General features: G+C 38.3%; 1 pseudogene; it reads left to right on the top strand.

Moving 5' to 3' along the window:
* Positions 1 to 2995: 2995 nt before the first annotated feature.
* Positions 2996 to 3252, top strand: LOC138094682 (cytochrome c oxidase subunit 7B, mitochondrial pseudogene; annotated as a pseudogene).
* Positions 3253 to 11761: the final 8509 nt, after the last annotated feature.

Genomic DNA, 11761 nt, shown 5'->3' with positions numbered 1-11761 from the left:
ATCTCCGTAGCAGAGGCTTCTGTTAAGTTCTGTACTCTTGGACTAACATGTTTTCTTTTTGATTGTTCTAAAATAATCTCTTTGTGGTCTAAGAGCAGTAATCAGAGAGTTCATATAAAGTTTCTTTCAAACTCTAAAACAATTTCCAAATGGAGTAATTATTCATCATTTATGAAGAGGTTATAATTAGCATAGTGGCACATCTTGAAGAATGAAACAATTTAGACTGCTGAATATTTGTGATACTCTTAAATATAAGAAGCATTGGAAACACTAGAAGCAATGAAAATTATTAGTGTACATGGGTGCTTCTTGATGACAATAGCCAACTCAAACTTCTCATGTAGGACTGGTTATTTGCATATTACCTTTCCTTCCCTCAGGACTTCCCTGCTAGCTCAGTTGGTAAAGAACCTGCCTGCAATGCAGGAGACCCAGGTTCGATTCCTGGGTCAAGAAGATCTGTTGGAGAAGGGACAGGCTACCCACTCCAGTATTCTTGGGCTTTCCATATGGCTCAGCTAGTAAAGAATCTGCCTGCAATGTGGGAGACCTGAGTCCAATTCCTGGGTTGGGAATATCCCCTGGTGAAGGGAAAGGCTACCCACTACAGTATTCTGGCCTGGGGAATTTCAGTCCTTGGGTTTGCAAAGAGTTGGACAGGACAAAGCTAGTGGAGGTGATGGAATTGCAGTTGAGCTGTTTCAAATCCTGAAAGATGATGCTGTGAAAGTGCTGCACTCAATATGCCAGCAAGTTTGGAAAACTCAGCAGTGGCCACAGGACTGGAAAATGTCAGTTTTCATTCCAATCCCAAAGAAAGGCAATGCCAAAGAATGCTCAAACTACCGCACAATTGCACTCATCTCACATGCTAGCAAAGTAATGCTCAAAATTCTCCAAGCCAGGCTTCAGCAATATGCAAACTGTGGACTTCCAGATGTTGAAGCTGGCTTTAGAAAAGGCAGAGGAACCAGAGATCAAATTGCCAACATCTGCTGGATCATGGAAAAAGCAAGAGAGTTCCAGAAAAACATCTTTATTGACTATATTGAGTATGCCAAAGCCTTTGACTGTGTGGATCACAATAAACTGTGGAAAATTCTGAAAGAGATGGGAATACCAGACCACCTGACCTGCCTCTTGAGAAATCTGTATGCAGGTCAGGAAGCAACAGTTAGAACTGGACATGGAACAACAGACTGGTTCCAAATAGGAAAAGGAATACGTCAAGGCTGTATATTGTCACCCTGCTTATTTAACTTCTATGCAGAGTACATCATGAGAAATGCTGGACTGGAAGAAACACAAGCTGGAATCAAGATTGCCAGAAGAAATATCAATAACCTCAGATATGCAGATGATACCACCCTATGGCAGAAAGTGAAGAGGAACTAAAAAGCCTCTTGATGAAAGTGAAAGTGGAGAGTGAAAAAGTTGGCTTAAAGCTCAACATTCAGGAAACTAAGATCATGGCATCTGGTCCCATCACTTCATGGGAAATAGATGAGGAAACAGTGGAAACAGTGTCAGACTTTATTTTTTGGGCTCCAAAATCACTGCAGGTGGTGATTGCAGCCATGAAATTAAAAGACGCTTACTCCTTGGAAGAAAAGTTATGAGCAGCTTAGATAGCATATTCAAAAGCAGAGACATTACTTTGCCGACTAAGGTCTGTCTAGTCAAGGCTATGGTTTTTCCAGTAGTCATGTATGGGTATGAGAGTTGGACTGTGAAGAAGGCTGAGCGCCGAAGAATTGATGTGTTTGAACTGTGGTGTTGGAGAAGACTCTTGAGAATCTCTTGGGCTGCAAGGAGATGCAACCAGTCCATTCTGAAGGAGATCAGCCCTGGGATTTCTTTGGAAGGAGTGATGCTAAAGCTGAAGCTCCAGTACTTTGGCCACCTCATGTGAAGAGTTGACTCATTGGAAAAGACTCTGATGCTGGGAGGGATTGGGGGCAGGAGGAGAAGGGGACGACAGAGGATGAGATGGCTGGATGGCATCACTGACTCCATGGACGTGAGTCTGGGTCAACTCTGGGAGTTGGTGATGGACAGGGAGGCCTTGCGTGCTGCGATTCATGGGGTCGCAAAAAGTCGGACACGACTGAGCGACTGAACTGAACTGAGCTGAACTGAGCGATTTTTGCTTTCACTTTTCCTTCCTTCTATTACAAAGTGATTGTTTTTTCCCTCTTTCTTCAAATTTCACTCAGAGAATGACTTTGCTCATCTGTAAAAAGTAGATTATAATGTTAACTTCATTGGATCCAGGAAAATTTATAGAATGTATATGAAATACCTAATGTGAAGCAAGTACTTAGTTACTATGAGTCCCCATCTCTTCTTTGTCACCCTCCTTGAGATAACAGATGCATAGAAATTATGCCCAAATTAGAACATGTCAAATCTTCCTAATACTTTCTGGCTGAGCTCACGGAGAGCCTTAAAATGACTTTTAGCACTCACTCCAAGCTGCTACTATCAATCAGATAGAGTTCCCATATGAGGTAAGACTTATTTGTCATCCTGTCTTGGATAAATGAGAGATGGTTTTCTTCCCCCATTTCTAAATGTGGTTCTGCTACATCTATCTGCTTAGTTCCCGTACCATATCAGTCTAGCACTTTGCCTTCTGACTTTGTTTTAAAACAGGGCCTACCCACATTCTACCTTGATTTCTGTTTCTTTTCCTGTATTCTAAAATGGTTCTGAGAAACCAAAGGTGTCACTCACTATGGCTTGCATATACAAAGTTATTCTATCCTGAGTTGATTGTAATACTTTGTTACTTTGGTTATTCCTCCATTTTAGCAAGAGAAATATGTGTTTCCCATTTATTTTAGGAAAAAAAAATATGTATATATATATGTATATATATATATATTTATATGTGTGTGTATATATATATATATATATTTATATACAGGACTCTGCAAGGGTGCTAGATGCCGAATTGCTAGAGGCCAGCAGCTGTAGTTGCAGCCATTTTATGTTCAACCTCAGGATGTTTCCCTTGGCCAAAAACGCAGTAAGTCGTCTGAGAGCTGAAAGCATTCAGCAAGCAGTGGCAAGGCAGATCCACCAGAAGCGGGCACCTGATTTCATGACAAATATGGTAATGCCATATTAGCTAGTGGAGCCGCTTTCTGTGTTGCTGTATGGGTATATACGGCAACACAAATTGGAATAGAGTGGAACCCATCGCCTGTTGGCAGAGTCATCCCAAAGGAATGGAGAGAACAGTAATCATCCCAGCTGGTTTAATACTGAATTGTTTCAAAATCAACTCATAATTAATTCCTAGTAAAAGTACTGTGTACCCATTAAAATATGTCATGTTTGAAGAAATAAAGTATACTTAAAACCTTAAAATATATATATATATATATACACATATATACACACATATATGGAGTATTTTAGTCTAAAACTTATTCTTTTGAAAATTTCAAGACCAGACTAAAAAAAGGAAAAAAATCTTAGAATCTGAATGTTATATTAGGTAGACAAGTCTCTAAAGATCAGAGAAATCCTAGTTTGAACATATTCTGTTTCTAGATTTCCAAAAATCTTGGAGTAATTTCTAGTCCTTAACTGTGTAATCATTAAAACCAGAATAAAGCTCTCTCCTTGTTATGAAGATTTAGAATAATTCATGAACAGTGCTCACTGAACAGAGGCTGTCACTGAAATAGGGATTCAGTTAAAGAAATTATTAATTTATCCAAGTGTACTTTCAATGTAAAAAACAACAAAAAAGTAATTCTGTAAATTTCCCACTGGGAAAATAGCATCTCATTTCCTTCTTTTGAAAGAATGCATGACCTTTCACAAAAATCTCAACTGAAGCAAAAAATTGCTTAATGAGCTAGTTTGCCAGACTTAGAGATGTAATAAAAGTTCTTTTACATTAGATCACCTTTCTTTTTAATAAAATAATTATCTTCAAATATTCTGCAGAAATCTAAAATGATTTTTTGAAAAATAAGCTTAATCCAAGGAAACTATAATGGAATTGATTATAAAATATTTAAACTCAGCATTAGAGTTATACTTTAAATATAAATGTACTAAACTGTTAAAATAATGTATCTTGATGGTGATGGTATAGAATTAGAGATAGAAGTAGAGATTCTTCTTTATGTATTTCTGCACTGAATTGTTGCAACAAGTATTACTATTATTTTTGAAAGTGAATTTGTAAAAGAGAATTGAAAGTGAAATGAAGTCGCTCAGTTGTGTCTTGACTTTATGCCACCCTATTGACTGTAGCCTGCCAGGCTCCTCTGTCTTGGGATTTTCCAGGCAAGAATACTGGAGTGGGTTGCCATTTCCTTTTCCGGGGCATCGTCCCAACCCAGGGATTGAACCCAGGTCTCCCACATTGCAGGCAAACTCTTTACCATCTGAGCCACCATTTTTGCTAAATTGCTTTTTAGTTTTGACCCTTGGTAAAATTGTGATGCAGTTATGCTTGTGGTCTCTATTATCTGCCTCCATATTCTGTAAGATTTTATTCCATTTCCTATTTCCTTATCGTAGTGCTCATGCTATCTTTCTATCAAAATTTCCTGCCAAGAAGAGTATGAGAAATCGACACACTCTTAAATATATATTATTTATAAGAGCATACATTTTTTCCCTTGAATATATATTATTCAACAAAGATCAAAGTCATAAGTTCAGACATAAAGATCACCTTGCTTGAACTTCTAATTTTCATCAGCAAGAGGAGGGTTTTTTAAATGATGGAGACTTTCTAGCTCCATAAAGTCATATCATTAGATGTTGGAAGTAGTCTATTCTGCCTTGTGCATAAACATAGACCTGGTTACTGGACCATGGCATTATTGAGTGCTTGATGCTGATGGTTCTACACCAGCATGTGTAGACCGCATAAAGATCTTCCATGTTTTGTGATTGTTGTTTGCTTGTTTTTCAATAAAATGAGATGCCACTTCAGAGTTCTGAGCAAATTAGTGACAAGATATACGTTCATTGTAAAATGATTGCTCTAGCTGTTGGGTTGAAACTAGGATATAAGAAAGTGAGAAATGGAAACAGGAAGTTCACTTAGGATATCGGAATAATGTAATTGAGAAATAGTGGTAGCGTGGGTGGGAAAGGAACAGTGGTGGTAGCGTGAATAGTTCAAATTTAACATCTATTTGAGGGTAGAGCAAACAGGATTCCCTGTAGATTGGATCTAAGACACACAAATCAACAATGACTCCATGGTTTTGGCCCAGACAATTAGAAGGATGAAGTTGCCTTCAATTCTGATGGTTCAGTTCAGTTCAGCTCAGTTCAGTCACTCAGTCGTGTCCGATTCTTTGCGACCCCATGAATTGCAGCACTCCACGCCTCCCTGTCCATCACCAACTCCTGGAGTTCACTCAAACTCACATCCTTCAAGTCAGTGATGCCATCCAGCCATCTCATCCTCTGTCGTCCCCTTCTCCTCCTGCCCCCAATCCCTCCCAGCATCAGAGTCTTTTCCAATGAGTCAACTCTTTGCATGAGGTGGCCAAAGTACTGGAGTTTCAGCTTTAGCATCATTCCTTCCAAAGAAATCCCAGGGCTGATCTCCTTTAGAATGGACTGGTTGGATCTCCTTGCAGTCCAAGGGACTCTCAAGAGTCTTCTCCAACACCACACTTCAAAAGCATCAATTCTTCGGCACTCAACTTTCTTCACAGTCCAACTCTCACATCCATACATGACTGGAAAAACCATAGCCTTGTGTAGATGGACCTTAGTTGGCAAAGTAATGTCTCTGCTTTTCAATATGCTATCTAGGTTGGTCATAACTTTTCTTCCAAGGAGTAAGCGTCTTTTAATTTCATGACTGCAGTCACCATCTGCAGTGATTTTGGAGCCCCCCAAAATAAAGTCTGATACTGTTTCCCCATGTATTTGCCATGAAGTGATGGGACCAGATGCCATGATCTTCGTTTTCTGAATGTTAATTGGTATTAATTACCAATTTTTAGTAAACAGTTGAAAAGTTTTATCTAGAAGGGGCTGAGAGAGGTACTGGACCTACTCTTGATTTTTTTTTTTCCCTCCTGTTTCATCTCCTGGTTCTGAGCAGTCCTCAAGATTCTTCCAGTTTGTATCTGATTTAGTTCAAATGAATAACCTTCTCATATCGTGATCATTAGACTGACTGAAGAGAATTTTTATTACTCTTTTTTAATTGCTAAAAAGTTCAAAATTTAAGTTCAGAAACCTCATAAACTGTATTAATAAAGTCACTATGATTTATGTTCTGATTAGTGTTCATGCATGCCAATAGTTCAGAATTGAAAGAGATACAGTTTTATAATATCTACAGTGCCCACAAATGTCTGCTGCAGAGCTCTGAAAATTTTAGAAGCCTGCCTGTTATCAGTGCAGTGCATCAGTGTTGTTGTATTAAATTCTTTCCTGGCCCAAGCTGCATCAGCAGGTTTTTTTCTTTTCTTTTTCTTTTTTTTTTTTTTTTAATATAAGTATCTCCTGCTCACTTATGCACGGATGACATCAGACCAATCGAGCCACTGTGAGAAACCTGCCAATTACACATTGTCATTTACTTTATATTACCCACACCAGGAATAGTACCTATTTCATATCGGTTTAAGGAGAAACAGTGGAGGAGATGTTTGTTCATATCTCTTTTAAAAAGGCTTCCTATCTGGCCAGGACTACAGGACAAAGTTTTTAAAAGAACATTATACTTTCTCCTTAATACCTCAATGGCATGAGAACATTCTGTGGTTATATTTTCTGAGCACAGTCAAAGAAATCAATGGAAACCAAGCTGTAAAATGTTTGGAACATCTGTTAAATAGAATCAAGGGACTAAAGAGAAGAGGGCTGAGGATGCTTTATACTAAAAACCTTTTAAAAAAGAATATGGACAAAATATTTTTCACAGGCTAGGGTAAAACTGATCCCTTTAACAGACTATTTATTTTAGTCCCTGCACCATCTTTCCTTCCTTTCCCTCTTTGGTTAATTAGAAAATGAAAGTGAAGTCACTCAGTTGTGTCCGACTCTTTGCGACCACGTGGACTGTAGCCCACCAGGCTCCTCCGTCCAGGGGATTTTCCAGGCAAAGATACTGGAGTGGGTTGCCATTTCCTTCTCCAGGGGATCGTCCCAACCCAAGAATCGAACCCAGGTCTCCCGCATTGCAGGCAGACGCTTTAACCTCTGAGCCACCAGGGAAGAATATTTAGTTAATTAGTATTACCATTAATCAGAATGAAGTAAACAGCCTTTAATACATAAAGCAAAAGTATAAGATAAAAACATCTGTATTGTTAAAAATATCAATTTCCCTCACATTGATGTACAGATTCAGTGCAATCTCAATAAAAATCCCAGATGCATTTTTGTTATTGTTGTTGTTGAAATTGACAAGCTAATTCTCATGTTTATGGGGAGAGTAGAGCATCTAGACTAGAACAAAGAACAAAGTTGAGTAACTTATATTTCTTGATTTTAAAATGGACCATAAAGCTACAGTTAATAAGACAGTATGGATGAAGTGAGGTTAGACAAATGGACCAATGGAGCAAAACAGAGTCCAGTAATAGATTCAACTGATTTTTGATGAATGTTCCAAAGCAATCCAGTAAAGAAAGCGAAAGTGAAAATGTTAGTCCTTTAGTCATGTCCAAATTTTTGCAAGCCCGAGGACTGTAGCCTGCCAGGCTCCTCTGTCCATAGACTTCTCCAGGCATGGAGTGGGTTGCCATTCCATTCTCCAGGGGATTATCTGGACCCAGGGATCGAACCGAGCTCCCCTGCATTGCATGCAGATTCTTTACCATCTGAGCCACTAGTGCTAGAATAATTAGATATCTCTAAGGAACTAAAGTGAAGAGGAACTAAAAAGCCTCTTGATGAAAGTGAAAGTGGAGAGTGAAAAAGTTGGCTTAAAGCTCAACATTCAGAAAACAAAGGTCATGGCATCACTTCATGGAAAATACATGGGGAAACAATGGAAACAGTGTCAGACTTTATTTTGGGGGGCTCCAAAATCACTGCAGATGGTGATTACAGCCATGAAATTAAAAGACGCTTATTCCTTGGAAGAAAAGTTATGACCAACCTAGAGAGCACTTTGAAAAGCAGAGACATTACTTTGCCAACAAAGGTCCGTCTAATCAAGGCTACGGTTTTTCCTGTGGTCATGTATGGATGTGAGAGTCGGACTGTGAAGAAAGCTGAGCACCGAAGAATTGATGCTTTTGAACTGTGGTGTTGGAGAAGACTCTTGAGAGTCCCTTGGACTGCAAGGAGATGCAACCAGTCCATTCTGAAGGAGATCAGCCCTGGGATTTCTTTGGAAGGAATGATTCTAAAGCTGAATCAACTCCAGTACTTTGGCCACCTCATGCGAAGAGTTGACTCATTGGAAAGACTCTGATGCTGGGAGGGATTGGGGGCAGGAGGAGAAGGGGACGACAGAGGATGAGATGGCTGGATGGCATCACCGACTCGATGGACATGAGTTTGAGTGAACTCCAGGAGTTGGTGATGGACAGGGAGGCGTGGTGTGCTGCAATTCATGGGATCACAAAGAGTCGGCCATGACTGAGAGACTGAACTGAACTGAAGGAAAAAAAAAACAGGGAAACCAAACTCCTATCTCATATCATAAGCAACAGATATTAAAAAATAAATAGGCTGGCAGAAAATATTCACAAAATACAAATATAATAAGTTCTTATATCAAGAATCTATAAAGGATTCCTATGATTTACTAATAAAAGACAAATATCCCAATTAAAAATTGGATAAAAAACTTGAACAGACACTTCACAAAGAAAATTTATTAATGGACTACATAAATATGAAAAAAGTGATCAGTGTAGTTATCAGAGAAGTAAAGAGTAAAACCATAATGAGATACCACTACATACCTTCTAAATTGGCTAAAATTAAAAAGACGAATTACAACTTTTACCCAGAATGTGGAACAGAAGTTTATTACTGGTGAGAGGGTAAAATACTGCAGCCTCCAAAGAAAAAAGGCTTTGCAGGTTAACAAAAATTATTTTATTACAAAGTTAAACTTATAACTGATTTATAATTCTTTTCAGTGTTTATTCAAGAAGAATGAAAACAATTGTTCCCAAAAAGCTTTCTTCAGGTATATATGTGGAAGATTAATTACTAACAGCCTATTAATTAAAATAACTCAAATGGCCATCAATAGGGTAATGGACAAATAGTTGTGGTATAGCAATGTAATGTAATGCTACTCAACAGTTAAAAGGAACAAAGTACCAATATACCCAATAACATGGAGAATCTCAAAAACATGCTGTGTGAAAGGAGCCAGGCACGCAAAAAAGTACATATTGGGTAACTACATTTTTATGAACTTTTAGTACAGGCAAAATTATTCTATGGAATTAGAAGTCAGTGTTGTTATTGCCTCTTTTGGGGATAGAGAGGAATTGACTGAGAAAGGCTTAGGGACGGTTCTTAGGTGATGAAAATGTTTTGTATCTTCAAAGGAATAATAGTTATACCAAATTTTACACTTGTTAAATTTATCAAACTGCAATTAAAATAAAAAAAAACTTAGTATGAGATAACAATAGAAAAAAATTAATGGACACACAAGACAAGTCCTTTCTCTCCCCAGAGAGTATAGCAAAAGGAAATAACACTTGCTGTATTTTGAGGGATAAGAAGAGAGGGGAGAGGAATTTCTGCAGATCCAAGCAGAAATTCACTGTTTCAGCATGAAAGATGCAAGATCTATGAGATTTCTTGGCCCTCGGTCACTTGGAGTTGGAGGGTGGTGGCTCTGAATTGAGGTGTTTTGGATCAGTTATGAGGTGACTCAGAGTTCATTTCCTTTTTGATTTATAGCTCATTTTTGAAAGTGTTGTCCAGAACTGTTTTGCAAGTAGAATGATAGACTGAGCCCTGGGCCTGAAATCCAGCCTCATCTCTGCTGTCCTGAGTTAATATATTTGTGTCAAACTCTTAACCTCTGTAGACTTCTGCTGTGGAATAATATAAATTTCATCAGGTGGTACCTGTCAGGGATGTTGAGAAGTAGGAATGAAAAAGTGGTGAGGAAAATATTGGTCATTACTTTATGGCTGTGAAAGTCAAACTGGGCTGTTACAGTGACATTCATACTGTTTGCCCTCCTGTAAATATCTATTTTGTTGGTAATTCTGGGTGTGTTTGTTCAAGTTAACTGTAAAAGCACTCACTATACTCTGACTTTTCCCCCACATTTGTTCTTAGGACTTTGAGTTTATCTTTCTTTCTGCAGAACACATGCTTTTAATAAACAGTGTTTTTATAAGCCCTGAAGCTCAGATTGAAGATGGGATTTCTAGGACGGTTTTATTTAGAGAGAAGCCCGTAAAGTCCATGGGTTTTATTTAGATAGAAGCACTTAAAGTCCATAGTCAATGTGTTTTTAAAAATTTTTAGATACTTTGAAGACTCTTTTAGAATAGAAATTAATATTTAAATATTGGACTTTCCTGGTGGCTCAGACAGTGAAGAATCTGCCTGCAATGCAAAAGACATGAGTTTGATTCCTGTGTCAGGAAGATCCCCTGAAGAAGGGAATGGCTACCCACTCCAGTATTCTTGCCTAGAGGATTCCATGGACAGAGGACCCTGGCGGGCTACAGTCTGTATATTATTAATAAATTAATATTTAATCAAACCAAGCTCTAAATATAAAAGTTTCTTCACTGCACTCTCATAAGCCTCTGGGCTTTCCCCCTTCAAAATTTACTTGGCCTGGCATGCAAAGAGGTCACTTTTGTGAATAATGGCTATGTAATTCTTTTTAGGACCTATCTCCATTAAGACTCAAGTTAATCTTTGAGTAGTGATCACTCCCTCTTCTGTGCTTTAATAATTGGACTGTGGGCATTTCGAGAGCAGGGGCTGTGCTTTATTTGTATTTAATTCCAAGTATAGTGTCTAAATGTGTGCTGAGTACAGGAACAAATAATAAATCAGAGAATAAAAGAAAAATGCTTGTTACTATCTAAAGTTCATTTAGGCTTTCAGAAAAAGATAAGAATCATTTTTTAAGGAAATATACCACAAGGACTTTACAAAGGAACCTCCATTTTACACAGAGCCATAGTATATTTAAAGCTATCTATTAATGAGTTTTTTTATATCTCTAGTGAATGAATCACCAAGGATAGATATGAATACGTTTGTGTGGCACAAAAGGAGTCACTTCCTTTCTCACTTGTAGTCCTGGGTCTGTGTCCCATGTGAATTGTCTCAGCCACTTGTCACCAACAAGCTGAAGGGTTTAGTATAAACACATAATATGCTTATGTGGCTTTTGTGAAGAGGATTATCATGTCTAACTGAGGAACATTACCTAGGCTACATTTATGGTCAGCTCAACAACCAACATACATTTGACTGCCCTAATTTTAAATATTTTTCAGCAGAAATGCAGTTCTTGGGGGATTAAAACATCAGTATTGCCTGTTACTCATAAATGGGTCTTTTGTACTACAAGTGGACATTTTCAACCCCAAGGCTGCATTTTAGGGCTTCCTGACTGGGAAACGGGAAGCACAAGGATATTTTGTGACGGCTGGAAAGGGGGAGACAGGACCGCTAGGATATTGTCAAGTCACAAGACCCAGCACATAGCTTTGGTGATCTCGGTGCTATTGCAAATACACGTGTGTGTGTGTGTGTGTGTGTGTGTGTGTGTAATATGTGCTTTCCTGATAAGACTGATTGG

This window comes from Capricornis sumatraensis, chromosome 18 (assembly GCF_032405125.1).
Source record: "Capricornis sumatraensis isolate serow.1 chromosome 18, serow.2, whole genome shotgun sequence".
NCBI lineage: Eukaryota > Metazoa > Chordata > Mammalia > Artiodactyla > Bovidae > Capricornis > Capricornis sumatraensis.
Note: the sequence above shows the minus strand (reverse complement) of the source record. Positions and strands in the feature narration are given on the sequence as shown.